This window comes from Sinohyriopsis cumingii, chromosome 17 (assembly GCF_028554795.1).
Source record: "Sinohyriopsis cumingii isolate HCF-2022 chromosome 17, ASM2855479v2, whole genome shotgun sequence".
NCBI classification, from domain to species: Eukaryota; Metazoa; Mollusca; class Bivalvia; order Unionida; family Unionidae; genus Sinohyriopsis; species Sinohyriopsis cumingii.
The window spans coordinates 55,236,272-55,255,725 of record NC_142977.1 but is presented as its reverse complement, the minus strand read 5'-3'; the positions used below and the strand labels follow the sequence as shown (position 1 = coordinate 55,255,725).

The 19,454-nt window shown below is 38.0% G+C and overlaps 1 long non-coding RNA gene across 1 annotated transcript; it reads left to right on the top strand.

Annotated features, from left to right (window-relative positions):
* Positions 1 to 4,410: 4,410 nt before the first annotated feature.
* Positions 4,411 to 19,120, top strand: LOC149778791 (uncharacterized). Its single transcript, XR_016415363.1, has 4 exons — positions 4,411 to 5,054; positions 8,385 to 8,518; positions 14,998 to 15,128; positions 19,021 to 19,120. It is a non-coding gene; the product is annotated as an uncharacterized LOC149778791 (long non-coding RNA).
* Positions 19,121 to 19,454: the final 334 nt, after the last annotated feature.

Genomic DNA, 19,454 nt, shown 5'->3' with positions numbered 1-19,454 from the left:
AAACACAGACATTAGAATATTTGAATAAGCCCAACCAGTAAACCTGTTCTATGTTTTTACCTTTGTAAGATCCTCACCATTCAAAAGTTGCTATTTACCTAGGGGACATAAACTGTTGAATCGTATATCTCAGGTTGGAAGACTATGCAGTCATTTGTCACGGCCTATTCAATATGCCTACTGAGTCTTATTAGTGTCTGCTTATTTTATGAATAAAGAGCTGTTATGATCATCAGAAACCTAACGAACAATCGGCACACAATAACACATTCATAGCATGTTTTCCTGTTGCATGGTGATTTATTGCCGACGCATTCACGAAAGAAACTGCCTCATGATCCTTCAGATGTCTCCAAAGATCCTTATTATGGCTACCGGTAATTGTGAAGAGGATTTAAATCTGTACAAAACAATTTAAGGCGAGCTTAAAACGGGGAATTCAGTGCAATCTTGAATTAGTACGGTTTTATAATTCCTAAAGGAAAAAAATTGGAAGGTATAGTCGGACAGACACATAGATAGTAGAGACATATATACATGTCCGAATCCTCCGAAATATTAAGCTAGAGGAGGCCAAATCTTGTGTAGTTGCAATTGAGCTATTTCATTCAAATTTAGAATTTAGTGTAAGAGTTGCATTTATCATAACAGAGGGTTGCAATCTAAAGGATTTTCATTGTAATTAGTACAATCATTGTCGAAGTTGTATTTTAGGAGGCTGGAGAGAATACACACAGTCGGCATAATTATTTGCAGCTGGCCTGCAGTATGTAATCTTCCTGGATTTATGGGCCACATATTGGCACCTGATTCACTCTGGGTTCGTCAAGGACGTCGCGGCTCCTACTCCAGCCTGAAGCCACTGTAGTCTTACTGAAACTTTTCACTTCATACGAGTCCGTTTTCTAGTGCAAAGTGCCAAATTATAATGATATGCGGTGTAGAATTATGATCTTCATTGGTATACATTAACATATTTATATTTTGCAATCTTAATAAATGAAACATGTTTATGGAAAGAGTAACGCGTTAGTTGTACTAAACGGAAAACATTACTTTTGTCGGCGGTTACTCTTAGATAAAAGTAACCATAAAGCATATAATGCGTTACTGTCCTATAGGATATAGAGGGAAACTGATCAGTTAACGTCAAGCGTTAAATTGCAACGTATGACACCGACGGGCAGATGTTTATCACTGTTTCTACTGGTTTATTGGAAGGGTGTGTAGATTCTAGCTGTCATCATTTTCTCACAGAAGGATACTAATTTTAGAACAAAATCAGATCACTCAACATCTATTTATAATGTTTTTTATATGTCCGTATGTTGTCTCTTCTTTCAGGGACTTTAGACAATAAGATATAATTATTATTTAATAACTTCCAATATACTCAATTACTGAAATGAACATATTTTCAATTTATAGACCCCACTCGTATTTCTACAGATTTCACATTCTATACACTTGCGAATACTTTGTCATATTGTATGGTAATGTCATTGCATTTTCATTGGCCATGTAATATGAGCACAATCAAATCAATTTATTGGGTTGTTTTTAATTAGAAAATCTTTTAGGCAAATAGTTTTATTTTCTTGTGTATAATATATCGTGTTTTATATTATATTAGCTATTGTAACTCAAAAAATTAAATTTGATGTCATTATTATTGTTCTTGTAAATATTTGACTTTTCAGCTCTTAGTTATGTACAAGATTTACAACAATACTGGCTTACTGTTGTTTGGGGTCCTTCACATATGACGTCACGCAGTGACGTGGGGATGGGGGTAAAAATTTTGTGACGAAGTGTGACGAGGGTGGAGGTATGTGTTGAAGAAATATCACGTAACAATAAATAATAGTGTGGAACGCTTCTTTCAAAAATAATATCAGAACAAAAAAGATATTGTGACCTGCATCCTCAGTCCATTTTTATCAGCAATAGATAACAAATCTCTCGTGGACAACTTATATTAATATTGATATCTGAGATGAAATATTGGGCAATTGTTATAACCTTTAACTGGTTTAAATTGTTCTAGTTTTTATTATGTTATTCTTTCTTAAATATAATGTAATACACACTTTAACAACAAAATGTAGACTAAATAAACTTCAGGCCTACTGGTGATTAAACTTAGATTTTAGAGAAGTAAAACAATAAGCTAACAAGTTATCACCATCCCGACAAAAGGCTTTTCTGGCCATCCGATCTGGAAAACACTCCGCATCAACAGCACTCAGCCATGGATTTGACTTTGAAAAGTTGCTGTGTCTGACAGAGTTTGATACCATAAGCAGGACTGGTATTGATGAATTGGTCAAGCCGATTCCCGTGTTTACTGTTGATGCTGGGCCGGATAAAAACCCACGGTATCAAAAAGTCATTAAGATTATTATCCACCATTTCTTGAAGCATCATCATGACTCTATTTTCGTTGCAACAAATGCTCAGGGGCCAAGTGCTTGTAACAGTGTGGAGAGAAAGATGGCGCCAAATGAGCAGGGAATTGAGTGGATTAATATTACCGCATTACAACTATGGCATATATTTAGACGAACGAGGTAAGACAATTGAAATCGAGATAGAGAAGAAAACCTTATAATTTGCCGGAAAAACGTTGGCCAAAACATGGTCACAGTTGACTGTAGGCAATTACCCAAACATTGCTGATTATATGGGTCCATTACATTCAGGGCTCGTGGAACATGATATATTGTGCAGAGATCAAAACTGGTGTGACACACATGACCGCTCAAGCCAATACTTGCTCCAGATTGTGAAGTGTAACGATAACATGTGCTGTTCGAGAGCACGAAGCTCATACTTCAGCGTGATGGAAGACAGATTTCTTCCTCCTCCTTTACCCCTTGTTCAAACATGTGAAGGGCTTAAAGTTCCAGAACGGGCAAATTGTACAAATTTCCATCCTTATTTGCAAGTCAAAGTCTCAAAACGGAAGACGTTCTACCTCAGTCAGCCAACACATTTCGGACGATTCCCTACGATCCTTATGGCCGTTCACTTCAATATGTGTTGAATAAGAGAATTTGCAAGATATGCCGTGTGTACTTCAGCTCTCTGGTCATGTTGCGCAATCGCTCAGTCCCTTCCCACAAATGATGGTCATCTAGAAACAAATGGATTTTTTGTTCGTTCAATGGAGGAGCATCTTACTTTGCCTTGGGATAATGATAACTATGAATAGAAGTAATTCATTTACAAATACTTCAGATTTTAAACCCTTAGAATTTTTCTGGGTTTGTTGAAACTTTAATGTTAGTAAGAACTGAAGTGAGACATGTGTTTAATATACGTTTCAATTTGTTTTTTTGGTTAAAATTAATTAAATTTTTAAAACTAATTTTATAAACTTTTAACTATCCATGCAGTCCTTGTAAAAGCCTGATTAATTAAACACTATTTTACATAAAAGATTGTTGATTTGGCTATATATAGTTCATTGATTTACAGTTCATTTACTTTTCAGTATTACAAGAAATTTTGAAAAGGGAGGGGTACGAGATTTGTTACGTCACATAGAGGGGGTCTGGGTTTTTGTGACGAAGTGTGACGAGGGGGTAAAACATGGCGAAAATTGTGTTTCTTCATATGTGGACGACCCCTTTGCTCTTATATGATTTATATTCAGATTTCAATATCGTACTTAAAACAGAATTAGATTAATTAAATAGTATTAATTCCCAATGCCAATCTTTAAGCAGAAATTATAAAGAAGTATAACTCTGAAAGAGCATGTATAATGTGTGTCCAAACAGGCATCTTAAAATAAATCTAGGAGCTTCCATCCAGCAGCCACATATATTACTGACTGGAGAGAGCCATTCATCTGTCAATCAAGCTGTACTGTCTCAAACCTTCCCTAGATATTTCGAATATAACGTCTCCATTTAAACTTGTAACTTGAAACTTGCAATATTTACAACGTTTACGGAGAAAATGTTGGAATACTAACGAACTTTTGAAACTGAAAGTTTAAATTTGTGTTCTTCAAATATTCTTAAATTGTTCCGCTCTTTTCTTGAGAAAAAAAAAATGTTTCTTATTTCCTATTATGTTGTAATATTATCATGCTGAAACTGAAATGTTGTTAATGTAATAGGTTGATAATAGAGAACGGACATTTTCGGGTTCAGTCTACTATTAATAGGGGAGACAGCTCAAAGGATTGTACACATTTCACTCGGTGTACATTGAACACTGCCTTATGAGACACCACATATGAAAATTTTAAATGGTTTTATTGTAATGAACATTACCTCCATTACGAATTTACAATGTAATTACTATGCCTCATTTCCTAGATAAGATATGTGCTTTATGTATGGTAATATGTATAATGTACTTATCTAGGACACGTCTTTCAGCACTTAGCAAGTGAATTTTGTTACCTGCATCGTGTATTGGAACGAGCTGACTCAGTTGTTGAAGGTGATGAGTATTGTAAGGTGAAGGTGCAACGTGAGTTCGCCTTCTAACGAAGATGTAGAGTGATGGCTTAGTAGCATTAATATACTTATATATCAGTTTCTGAGGGAACAATTTGTATGTTTCCCAGGATTACATATATCGAAATGATCTCTCGCCTTCACTTACATAGGTTAATCGCGGTGATAATTCACCGAAGGTGAAATCATATCAACCAATACGGTAGCAGACGTCACCTCATGAATAATAATTAACTTCTGGAATTCCCCGTAATGTCAAGCAAGCATATCAAATTTCATTAGAACTAACCATTGCAACTTGACCATGTTTATCCAACATAGCTTGAGACATTATAGAATAGTTGAAATAGTCTGCTCCGAACGCTGGACAAGATAACAGTGAAACCCTACATTACTTGTACGTGTTGCTATTTATAGGAAAAGGTCATGTGACCAATAGCCGATCAGATTCCATAGCGCTCACTGACCAAAAGAGTGCAAATAGCTGATTAGTACGTATTTTGACGGCAAGTGCACTGCAAAACATTGGAATTATGGAATAATTTGACCATGTCCTGGTGGAATTATACATGATACAAGGTAATTTCATTATACTGCTATGACTAACATGTAAAATATCTACAAAATATTCATACAAGGTTACAATACATACTGAATCTGTTTATCACAAGCTACAGATGAATGATGATAAAACAGAGGCCATTCTGATAATAATAATAATAATAATAATAATAACAATAATGAGGATTTTGTATAGCGCCTAATCTTTAGAAGCTCTAAGCGCTTTACAACATTAAACAAAAACCTATACGATAAAAACATATAATGATATGATTACAAAAACAAACACCATGAAATTAGAAAACATTAAAAAACATGCTGAGAATATCTAAGGTAGGAAAAATTATTAGGTCTTTAAGTTTGTTCTTGCAGTCGAAATAAGTGAGTTTTGAGAGTCCTCTTGAATGTGATCATTGTGTCTTTGTGTCTAAGTTCAGTGGGCAATTCATTCCACGTTGCTGGGCCCTGGCATGCAAAAGAACGCTGTCCATATGACTTTGTTTTCATAGTGGGAATAACGAGTATACGATTGTCAGACTGCAGACCAATACGTAGAGTACGTATCAGAGGCGATTCTTCACAAGCTGAAAAGACACCTTCCAGACTTAGGTCACATTGTTATATATGAAGAAAAATAATCCTTCACTCCAGACACACTCAGGACACATACAAGGAAAAAACGGGATTCTAAAGAAGAAATATCTCTCTTATACTTGAAGGAAGAAAAAGAGGTGATCAGTCAAAAATTAATTCACAAGCCATTTATTTTGGGAACATCGACTGGCAAGAAATTTGTAAGTTCCTATTTAGGCAATCACATTGATCAGCTTCTTCTTAGTATGACTTTTGATATAGACAGTGAAACTCTGCTGACAGCATGTCATTGCCAAGAGGTCCCCTGCACATAATGTCCTTTCAGGACACCATCTTGGAAGAACGCATCATTTTTACCATGTCTCAAATGTATGGCAGCACAAATCAAGGCCACAATAGGTCAGGGGTTGATGGGGTGGCTTTATCCCCATGTAACTTTCTCATATTTTGGATGCTATCTCTTCGTCTTTTCTCTCATCTTGCTTAATCTTCGAAGCATCCTCTCCTGAGATGACAGACTGGATTAATGCATGCACTTGTCTCTACTCGTCTGCTGTGGACATCTTTTTCATTACATTGCCTAGTATGGCCCCCCTGTCGAATACATTTTGTTGCGTCTCTATGGTCAGTCTGTCGTGCAGTGTCTAATCCAAAGCTAACAATAATATCATTGTGTGAGGTACTGAATAGAGCATGTTTCATTTGTCTGTGAAAGTGACTTAATGTGTAATGTTCTATCAAAAGCTGTGAGCAAAATCGAGCATAACTGGAAGCTCCGTTTAAGAATAAGAAGGGAAGAGAAGACTTCACACTGGCCAAATGTAAGCTGTATCCATCTTTTCGTCCTAGTTTTTTAGCAACGACGATGGCTACAATTTCGTCACAATGCATCGTTATATCAGTATGCAGGGAAATGTTTTATTATCAGTGGATGCTTTCTTAATTTATTTGTCTCCATCTCACTTCAAGCTGGCTGACAGATAACTCCTGATCACACAATTTTTTTTCCAGCTCCTCTGCATATGACTGTGGTAGCGAGTCGATGACCATGACAAGAACCGAGATGTGCTAAGATGCTTACAATCGCCAAACGTCTTGAGTTGCTCTCTCGATATTCTCAATATTCACTAATTTACTGCAGTTTTTTTCAACATCATCTCTAATATATTTCAGCATATGATTGAGGCCGAATATTTCATAGGCTGATATTAAACTCATGATTTTGGACTTTTTCAAGTGCAGTAACGGAAATTCTGGAAGAAATATTGCATACTTATTGTTCCCATCTATAAGCTTAGATTTCTTGCAATCTTGTAGTCAGGTGAAACAACAAAACGTTTTAATTTGTTTCACTCAGTTCAGTCTTCTCCAAATTATCATCGAGAACCACTTTCAATGTAGTTATATCGTCATCTCTACCACAGAAAGGTGGAGGATGGCGGTATAATAGTGGCGGTGATGGATGTTTTGTTCAGATCTTGATACTATAGTATGCTACTATCGGCACCGCATACCACAGTTTCATCTTTGTCACAAATGGTATCTGTTTTTCTTCAAGGAGGGCTTGAACATCTTGGAGAATATCTTTACCAGCATCAACTTTTATCCTAATATTTGAATATTCTTCCTCTTCCTTTTCCTCTTCTTTTCCTTCTCTTCTTTCAAATTCATTTTGTCTTCATAAATTGGTTGTACAACCTCTGCATCTACATCACTATATGGCAACGAATCACAAGATACATTTGGATCATAAAGGATGTTTTTCAATTCCTCGACTGTATGATCATTACCGTCAGCTGCTGCAATGGAGGTAATGGCTGCATTAATGCCCTCTATATCTTCGCTGGATATGTTTGATGGGAAGTCTTCTTTTCTGTCATTATTAATAAAGGTATCTATGTTCTATACATCATGAATGGCCAATGATGAAAAGCTTTTGTCTAAATCCACGTTTTCTTGCTGAAATTCCGAATTTTCCCTCGAAGCTGCTTTGTCTAGGATTTCTGTGACTGCAATGATGTAAGTTTCGTCCAGATGTATTTCAGTGCCCATGTGGCTTGCTGATGAAAACGTTCTAAAAGCACACTCTTCGTCTGAGGTCATGCTTAGGGGCACCCTAGTCCTACAATGTAAGACATAGCACATGTTATTTTCTTTTTAGTGCTATGACACCCACAACATAAATATCGGCATCGAGGTCTAATATACATATGAGAATTAAGGAGTACCTATTCTAGATCTTTTGTCAGTAGTGGTGCTTCCATTCACGCACAATCTTCTTTTTTTTCACGCACTGGAAGATGCCATGTTAATACATCCGTTGAATCATTTGGAATGCCTAATACATCCTTTGAATCATTTGGAATGCCTTTGACTGTGATGGGCAGGGTGCATAGTTTATTTATTCTTCTTTCACTATCAATTAAGTTTACAAATTAAGTTTTTATCAATAAAGTAGGATGCACTCCCTGACAACATGCAAACATCTTATCGGTACTATAAATTCACAGTTAATTTATAGTACCGATAAATTGATTGCGTGTTGTCAGAGATTTCATCGTACTTTATTGATACAAGGTCAGATACAGGTGCTTTCAGACATGGAAATTAATTTTTACTACCCAAATTTAACTCGATATCATTAGAGTCTCGATGAAGTTATTTCCCTTTACTGACTACATCCATGACAACAATGGTCAACCCGCTGTGTAGTTCTACAATGTCAGACATCGACCCTAATATTTTATGTTTTAGGGGTCGAAGCGAACAAGGAACTAGTTCTCGCAAAGAGGTCAAAGCGAACAAGGAGCTGCTGTTCATCTCTGTTGTTGTTATTGTTTGTAAATTCCCTGGGATTTTCTTGGAGCACCCCAGATTAAATGACCTGGGTAATGGACACTCACACACACACACACACAAACACACACACACACACACAGAGATGTGTTGCTGTATATGTAGCTAATCTAGTTTTCTCCAAAGTACCAATACCATTGAATTTATAATATAATCAAATAAATTTGTTAGTTATATATACATAATGTTGATTCATTCTCAGTCATGGAATGGACCAAGTTGCTGAACAAGAAGCTTGAGCCGTTGTTAGAAGCTACACATTTTTCAACATATTTCATAAATTTAATATAAAATCATTGCCTGTTCGAATTCCTCTAAGCATTCTTCAGGTTTATTATACTCATAGAAATTTTCCATGCTTGATCATTTTTATAGTGAAAGTTTATAATTCAGCTTAAGTGGGATATTTTCAACATGAATGACTTTGCAAAATCATTATACGAAATATGACCAAATTTGACATAAAGCATCACACCATGGAGGGCTTGGATGTCTTTGCAAAAAATAAAGAATTTCAAGCAAACTTGGCAGGCATGATCTTCATATGATGGCCTTTCAAGTTTATAGAAATGTTCCCAATGCACCATCACATATGGCCACAATTACTAAAATAGATGAGCCTTTAAATGACACATTTGTGAAATCCTCTCGACAGATAGAGACCAGTTTTGACAGAGAAACACTCTATCATAGAGTACAAAATATGCTGATTCAGTATCACAGGTAGCCAGTGTTTCTAAAAATATAAATCTCTTTAAAGGAATACTATTTAATGAATACATGTACTATTTAACAGAATTTTGCCAAACTGGACACAACACAACACAACCAGGCGTAATACTATTTCAAATTTAGGCAAATGATACCGTTCTGACATCTAATAAGGACATCATTACCAAAAGAAAATAAGCCAAAAACCTTTAAATGACTCTTCTTCAGACACCACTCGTTAGATCTTGACCAAATTTCGCACCAAGTATTTTGGAATAATGCCTTACAAGTTCGTAAAAATGATGCATAATTCACCAGCAACCAGGGCTGTGAACAGGAATTCCAGATTGAGATTTCAAGACTCTCATGTCCCAGAACTTGAGAATCACTCTGCTAATTTCTTAGAATCACAACTTCATTGTAGAATCCCAAACATTGCAGATGTCTTCTTGTAAACTTGCCAATTAAGTCCTCTTTAAGGGATGGTCATTTTGACACAATTTTCAAGAAAACACTTCTCTCTGTGTGTAATTTGTCCTGAATGACATTGATGCTTGTGTGACCTCCCAAAATTTGGCACATCTCATAAAAGCACTATCTCCATGATTAATTGCCATGCTGACATTTTTAGTTGAAAAAATAACAACAAAAAATACTTCTTTCTTGCAGTGTATATTTTTTCCCCTGTACTACAATGATGCTGACACAACTTCCAGATTGGCAGCCTTGATGGCCATCCTGAAAATCACGATAGTAATACCTAGCTAGTTATAATAAAAATGGTGGCTTTCTGACCTCCCTCATGGTACCATAACCATTTCAAAATTTGTTTATCACAGTACTTGTATAAGTGGTAGGAATGACAATAGTTTTCATTAAATCATATCTTGCAATATTCAAGTGGCCTGAATGAACATGGTGCATATCTTGCCACCAGTACGTCCATACTTTTGTGAAGTTTTAGTTTGAAAACCAGACCTGAGATAATGTCAGCAGTTATTTCTTGCAAGTTGTACTTAATTAAGCTTATGAACATTATGGCATGAGCATATATAAATGAATGTGACCAGACTTATTTGAATTCCAAAGAACAAGGTGATAGTTAGCACAGTGACAATGATTTTAAAATCAGAGGTTTTGACTTAGGGTTTTAGCTGTATTGGCTTGTAAGCACAATCACATAAACAGGTGTGAATTGATTTTTATCAATAAAGCCAATTTGTTGATATATCTGAAGTATACATTAAATGATAACAAACAATTAGTGCTTGAAGATTTCAGCAAGTTTGGCATGTGGTTTTATTTTCATATTATCTACAACAAGTTCTATCTACGCAGTCTTGTTCAATGTCCAAGGTCATGGTAAAGAATGTTTACTCAACTTTGAGATGTCTTGTGAACATGTTAACTCAGACCTAAGAAAATGGTTGTGTACCAAATTTGTTATGCTGTAGTTTCTCAAGCTTATGAGAAATGATTTCAATACTCAGCAATTAAAAAAAGAAGCAGTCTAATCTTGGATTCCATGAAAATTCAAATGAAGCATTAGTCCCATTAAAAATACTTGTGTTTCTGAATTTTTTTTAATAGGCTAATGAGAAAAGTGGTAAGTAGGTACCGCAAATATCTGATTGCACACCATAGTTGCAATACATGTTTGAATTTGCTTTCAAAAACTTACATATGTTAGTTACACAGTTGAGTGATATCAAGCCCAGTTGGGTCTCTTGTTCAGTTTGCATTGGAATGAGATTTATATATTCCACTCAGTTTGTCATACAAATGGCATGTTTACATTTGTTTGGATTTTCGTTGTTATTCTTGAAATATCTAGAATTTGGGTTACACTGATATGCAGCTACAAATACAGTTTCATAGACTCAGTTTAGTGCATACAACAAGCTTCACTTTCTGTGCATTTTTTGTACATATCAGGCAGATGTTTTGGTATGCCAGGTGCTGTTAATGCATGATTCACAAACGTTTTGCATAAATGGTAATTGCTTTGCATGTGGGAATATTTTTTCCGTATTTGAAATACATAGCAATATCAAGATCCTATTCAGAATTTATAAGGTAGAACTTTTAAAAGATCTTTGGAAAAATATAATAATTTATTTATTTATTTATTTTTCTTTAAGCTTAGCACTTGACAGTTCCATAGGTACGTAATTTTCAAATTGGTTTAGACTTGATTCTAAACAAGAAATAAAGTTACACTGTTAGAAATACATTGATATTACCTAAGTTTCAGATCATTTTGATGTCGATTTTTCTAGTGGCTCCCTCAGAGAGGAAAACTACACCTTCTTCTGGAAGGGTCGAGAACCTGAGGAGCCCCGTCAGCACGGAGTGGGCTTTGCCATCAAAAACAATCTCCTGGCCTCGGTTGAACCTCCCACAGGGGGCTCTGAGCGTCTCTTGTCCATCCGCCTCACCACTGCTTCAGTTCCTGTCAACATCATCAGTGTCTACGCCCCAACCCTCACGTCATCAGAAGACGTGAAGGATCAGTTCTATGGGCAGCTGGACGAACAGATCAAAGGATACCCCAAAAATGAACCACTATTCCTCCTCGGCGACTTTAATGCCAGAGTAGGTGCGGACCACGAGTCATGGCCTACCTGCCTCGGATATCATGGCACTGGAAAGACCAACGAAAACGGCCAGAGACTGCTGGAGCTATGCACCTACCATGGCCTGTGCATCACAAACACCTTCTTCAAGTGTAAGCCACAACACAAAGTGTCATGGAAACATCCCAGATCTCATCACTGGCACCAACTCGACTTGGTCATCACCAGGCGCTCTGCCCTTAACAGCGTCCTCTCCACCAGAACCTACCACAGTGCAGACTGTGACTCCGACCATGCCCTTGTGAGCAGCAGAGTGCGACTACAGCCACACACGCTACACCGCTCAAAACCAAAAGGACGTCCTCGCATAAACACTGCGCAGATGTCAGTCCCTGCCAAGGTGGAGGAGTATGTGTCTGCCCTGAACAAGGCCCTCCAGGACCTGCCTGAGTATGACGCTACAGCCAAGTGGAACGCCATGAAGGGTGCCATCTACAGTACAGCTATGTCAACGTTTGGCAAGAAGGAACGACCCAGCCAGGACTGGTTCAATGCACGCCTATCAAGGATGGAACCACAAATCGAGGAGAAACGAAAAGCCTTCATAGCTTACAAAAAATGCCCTAATGAACGGACGCTTGCTGCTCTCAGAAGTGCCCGAAGTAACACCCAACGCATTGCTAGACAGTGTGCGAACGAGTACTGGCAACAACTGTGTGAAGGGATCCAGCGCAGTGCCGAGTCCGGACACATCCAAGGTATGTACAGTGGCATCAAGAAGGCTCCAGGCCCTACAGTGAAAGGGGTCGCTCTCCTGAAATCCCTGACGGGAGAGAAGATCACTGACCGTGGGCAACAGATGGCCAGATGGGTGGAGCATTACTCAGAACTATACTCCCGAGAAACGTCAGTCACTGATGCAGCCCTCAGCAGCATAAAGAATCTGCCCACCATGGAAGAGCTCGACAAAGTGCCAACCTTAGAGGAGCTCAGCAAAGCAATTGAATGCCTTCCAAACGACAAAGCACCAGGTAGTGACAGCATGCCGCCCGAAGCTATCAAACGTGGAAAACCAGCATTGATTAAACCACTGCACGAGCTACTTTGCCGCTGCTGGGAGGAAGGAGTAGTCCCCCAAGACATGCGTGATGCAACAATTGTGATCCTTTACAAAAACAAGGGCGACCGCAGTGACTGTAATAATTACAGAGGGATCTCGCTCTTGAGTATTGTTGGTAAAGTGTACGTCCGCATCATACTCAACAGGCTGCAGTTGCTGGCAGACCGTGTGTACCCAGAATCACAGTGCGGCTTCAGAGCAGGCAGGTCGACGACAGACATGATCTTCTCCCTAAGACAACTCCAAGAGAAGAGCAGAGAACAAGGTCAACCACTCTACATAATGTTCATCGACCTCACCAAGGCCTTTGACTTGGTCAGCAGGAAGGGCCTTTTTGAACTTCTGAGTAAGATCGGTTGCCCCCCAAAACTCCTCAGCATGATAATCTCTTTCCATGCAGATATGAAGGGAACAGTCCTGTATGATGGATCCTCCTCAACTTCCTTCCCAATTAACAGTGGTGTGAAGCAGGGCTGCGTGCTGGCAGCAACACTTTTTGGGATCTTCTTCTCCTTCGACACGTTCACGGATGGCATATATCTACACACCAGGTCCGACGGGAGGCTGTTCAACCTGGCACGACTGCGCTCAAAGACCAAAGTGAGAGCTGTGCTCATCAGGGAGATGCTCTTTGCAGATGACGCAGCTCTCGTGGCCCACACCGAGGAAGCCCTCCAGAGACTGGGAGACCGTTTTGCTGTTGCCTGCATGCAGTTTGGTCTCACCATCAGCCTGGAAAAAACAAATGTCAGCGTGCAAGATACCACCATTGCCCCTTCAATCAAAATCAACGGTGTCACCCTGGAAGCAGTCAACAACTTTACCTACCTAGGGTCAACCATCAACAACACTCTCTCGATTGATATGGAGCTGGACAGAAGGCTTGGAAAGGCAAACACCATCATGGCTCGATTAACAAAGAAGGTTTGGGAAAACAACGCGCTGACAGAGCACACCAAGGTCCGAGTCTACCAGCCCTGCGTTCTCAGCACCCTTCTATATGGAAGTGGGACCTGGAGTACCTACATGAGGCAAGAACGCCGGCTCAACTCCTTCCATATACGGTGCCTAAAACGCATCCTGAAAATCAGCTGGCAAAACCGTGTTCCACACAGCGAGATCCTGCAGCGTGCAAGTACCCTCAGCATGTACTCCCTGCTTATTAAACGCCGCCTTCGATGGCTGGGTCACGTCCGACGCATGGAGGATGGAAGGCTGCCAAAGGACATCTTATATGGACAGCTGGCCACTGGCATGAAAAGAGTCGGACGCCCCTCACTCCGTTTCAAAGATGTGTGCAAGAGGGACATGAAGGCATGCAACATTTCACCTGATGGCTGGGAAGAGCTAGCTGAGGACCGAGGCACCTGGAGACTGATGGTAAACAATGGCATATCAGTCGCTGATGCGAGAAGAGGCCAGTTGGCAGCAGAGAAACGTAAGAGAAAGAAGAACGCAACAGCAACCACAGTAACGCCGACTTCCCAGTATGTCTGCTCCAACTGCAGTAGGGACTGTCACTCACGTATAGGCCTGCACAGCCACAGCAGACGATGCCAATAGAGACAGACAACACCCCAAGGGCGCTATTCGCATGGTCTTTCGAGACCGAGTCGCCAATGATGATGATGATGATGATGATAATGGACTTATCTTATGACTGCACTTTTCAGCTCAGCTTGAAATTTCATATTGCTGATAAGAGGGAGTCATGTAGTCCCAACGTTTGAATGCGCAACATAATACATGCTGGTCTGTAGGGAATGTTCACACATATATTGAAACCTTGATAGGGTTTCCCTGGAGCACAGGTTCTTGAATCAGTGAGAAACGTCAGGGTGTATGACTCCAAGCCTGTTTTACTGGCTTAGAGTCTTATTTTGATCCCTGAAATATTTGTTGCACAATTTATATGCCCCACTATTACAGTGTTTGGGGTGTATAATTGTCTGTCTCTCCATCCATCCATTCATCATACTTTGGTTAAGTTGTGTATTTAGGTCATTTCCATTTACTGTGGTGGGGCATCCATGTTCCATGAACACATTTTTAGTTTTCCTGTCTCTTTATATAACATATTCATTATTCCAATTTGTATTTTTAGGTAACACATGTATCTTCAAAACTTTGATGCACATCTGCTGACAGTGAAATTAAAGACAACTGGAAAATAAAAAGATAAAGAATCTGGCTTTTACAAAAGAAAGAATATGGCACTTACAAAAGAAAGAAAATGTAAGTTGGAAAAAATTGATTGAAACTATGATATCTTATAAGCTTTGATTTAGAAGCAGGTTGGGCATAATAAATTAAAACAATTCTTTTCTTGCATAAACATTGGATATATTTTGTCTTGTGATGCAAAGAAACTATTTATATTGTCTCTTGGCTTCACCCCAACTGTCTCCTCACCTCCTACCTCCACCGACATCCCCCAAGCCCCAGCTACAAGGCAGAAGTTATTTATAGAATTTCTGCAACCCTAACATCCAGCCAAGAACCAGTCACAGCTGAAGAAGCATGTCAAGCAACTAATCAGAAGTTGCCTTATAATAATATCTATTTTGAAATAACCAGAAATGGTGATGTACACGGTGCTATGAGTGATACAGATTTATGATGAAATATGGATAGACGTTACTTAAGCAGACTCAGAAGTTATATTTAGCACATCAGAAATGAATATGAACAACAATGTGAGAACTTGCAAATTCAAGGATGGAAGTCGGAATACAACAACACTTAACACGTGTACCTTTCATGTCATAGCTGCATACTAGAAGGTATAAATGCTAATACATGTACATGAATTAGTACTAGCTAAATGTCAGTGGGGTCATATCGGTGCATTTACTCATCTTAAATATTAATTATTACATTTGGTACTAAAATAGTTCAACTGAAGTTTATTCAGTCCTTGTTATTAAATGATCTGCACCTTTACTGTCATCATATTGATAGCTATGAACTTTTGCAATGGTGGCCAGGTACTAAACTGGGTCAAGAAAAGAGCATGCCAGGTCTAGTCGTCTCAGTATACAAATTGTTTATCTCTCCATGCAATGCTTTTATTGTGATGTCTCAGTGCACAACATTCAATTTAGTTTGTACTGGCCCGGGTCACTCCTTTGGGTTGATCGTGTCCAGAATATCAACATACTTTAACATTGAGTTTTGCCATATATGTTTTTAGGGGCACGTAAATACTGACCTTCCAAAGGATGTTTGAGGATCTAATTAAAGTGAATAATTGCCATCTAAAGGTAATCAGATTCTACCAAATGACACGCATTATACCGAAACATTCTCTACTTAGCACATGATCTGCACGACTTTTACTAGCTCATGCCCTCAACATAAATTTTTCATGCTTATATTATAATATTGCAAGAAATTATTAAAATTGCCATGTAAAGTATTATAATATATTTACTTAATTTATTCATCATTGAACGATGCTTATAAAATCTACAAATTGTTTTTGAGCAGCTGTTTTTCCAAGTCAGAATTTATTTCCAGAAGTACATACATGGCAGTGGTGTCACTAGGGTTGGTGTCACCCAGTGTGGTAACTCATAGTGTCACCCCCATGGACCTCCGTCTTGCACAAAACTTCAAAAATATTCTAGACATTCATGTGCGGTAACTCATGGTGTCACCCCCATGGCCCCCTTCCTGCACAATTTTTTTTTATAGACAGTCAAGTGTGGTAACTCATGGTGTCATCCCTGTGAACCTCCTTCCTGCACAAAATTTCAAATTTTTTATAAACAGTCATTTTGGTGTCACCGCTTTTGATGGTGTCACCTGGTGTGGTCCGCACCCCCGTCTAGTGACGTCATTGATCCATGGTTCATGCCCCTGAAATAAATGCCACATGACAGAAGATTCTGAATGTGACAATTAGGCCAATGTGTAAAATCAATCTTACCAAGTTTTGTAAAATTTAACAAATAATTTATTTCCCAGAAATGCAAAATTAAAATGTAAAAAGGACTTACAGTATTGTGAAATAAATCCCAAATAATCGTTAAAGTTGTGTCACAAGTCCAAACATATGAAGTTCTAATTGATTTCCAGTGGTGTTCCAAATAAGTGTTGATGTGCCTGTAGTCTCAAACATGCTAATGTGCCAATGACCTGGAATGTGGTCATGTGTTAACAGTCTTTTGATGTATCAGAATACTATTATCCAAAATGTCCTTGTCTGAATTCATTATGTACTTCGTGTTATCCCTACTATTAGAGAAATGGCACAGGGAACGAGGTGGAGGACAATGACAGGCTCAGTTATAGTCCTGTGTATCAGAATTAAGGATCGGCTATATGAATAAATATCTCAAAATGGCCTTCATGATTGGACTGTGCCACATTGATCACAGTGGGCCACAGTTGATCATATAGCATCAGCCATCAGCAAACAAACTTGTCCAGTTCCAAAGACTTGCTTAGTGTTGCCACACACTTTCAGCATACAATGCCCAGTTTGTGCCTTTGTGCCACGGTACCAAAACACCCAGTTATACAGCAGTCTAATCTGTATAGGGCTGATGGAAACTTCCTGTGGACAATGTGCAGTCTGTACAGGCAAAATAGTAAAATATGTTTCTTTGATAATACTTGCCCAATTGTTACACGCATGCACACTCCCAGCTGCCCCACAGTTACATCCATTCAGAGAACATACCTTCCACTTCAGTAGTAACTGATGATTTAGTAATTTTATGGAATTTGTTGCTGCAGTCCTAATATTAAGGGGAGACCACTCTGACTGCCACTGTGGTAGGCAGACAACATTTAGCTTTTAAGTTAAAACATTTTAATCTGTGAGGGCTGGATTTGTGAGGTAGTAGTAGTTCTTTTAATGTATTATGATTGGGTAGGTATTATTGAAGAAACATATTTTACTAGACAAAACTGATTCTTAAGATTAATGTGTGATGTAAATTCCATCTTCTACTAAATAATTACAGTTCAGTCCTTTACAATACATGAAGAGGACTGGGTCTAATCTTAAGCATTGATAGATTTAATTTTTTTCAGCTCATTCAAGGACTTTAATTCTAGACTGTGTAACACTTTTATGCTTCGCTTGTACTTGGGGTAAGAAAGATGACCATTTGATTTAAGGTTTATAATGTCTAAGGTTTAGTTTTTATTTATATAAATTAGTATGTAACATTACACCAAGCACTGGAATAAGGATTGTAATTACTCTTAAGACTATATATATACGAGGATGTGTATTAAAATTCCTGTGGTTGATGAATCTAGGGACCTCGATTACTACAGATATTGACACCATATTGCTAAATAAACAATTTCATTAATTCACTCCATACTGGGTTTCTGCTTGGTATCAAACCTAGGACCTCTTTATGTGAGATAAGACAACTATCACCTGCCTACACATTCCAGGGCCCATACTACCACCACATGACCAGAAGATGATGTTCTGGTAGCCGTTCATATACAGTACAAGAACGTGCAGACACCCTCAAAACTTAGATATATACCTCTTCTGTCCCAAGAAACCTTGGCACTGGCTAGGTTAGGTTTTTATTTATATAAGGGAGTAATATCACATTACTCCAAGCACTGGCCTAAGGATAATTACTCTTATATATATATATATATATATATATATATATATATATATATATATATATATATATTATACGAAGATGTATATTAACGTCCATATGGTTACTTAGTGGATACCTAGCACTTTGATTTTTAGTTTCAAAGGTCAGTTGTCATGGTCAGTGTGATGTATACAAGGGAAAATGTTTCAAAATAACTTAATTGCACAACACATATAGCCACAAAATATTTATAACCAATTGATGATATAGGGAAGAAATAAGCTAGAGATGCTGGGTACAACAGCTTGGAGGTAAAGGTCATATTATTCCAGATTAAGACAATGCCAGTTACCGTCTAGATAATAATCTATTAAAGACAAGATGGGCATATGATGTATAATTCAAGGTAATCTTGTTTAATTTGTGTTACATATATGTTTATTTAGTATCTCATTAATTAGTTATTCCTCAATTTTCTAATTGATATTTTTATTATTATTGATGTTATTTATTAATTTTAAATTTTCAGTTTAAAATTTTAGGAAATTCAACACCCACCTGGAAATAATGGCATTATAGTGAATTCATGATGCAGTGGAAAATTGGGTATGACAGAAAAAATGGCACTAACAGAAGGAAGAAAAAAGTAAGTTTTTGATAAATGGAATAAAACTGAGTTGGTACTGCAATAGAAGCATGTGAGATCAAAAGTGAGGATGTTCAATTTTGATCCCCTAACACCAAATGTAAACTGCAGACACTTACACAAATCTGATGTTTGCAAACGAGCTTCACTTTCATTGCATGTTGAAACAAAATTTCACTATTTGGCCTGCTTCACCTTATGGAGTGATGTTGCTGCGCACTTCCACGGCAGGGTTATTTTCAAGTATATACATTGGGTAATAATTGGGAAAATGGTTTATCAAAAACTACAAGTAATAATGTATATTTTATATATAAAATTGATGAAAAG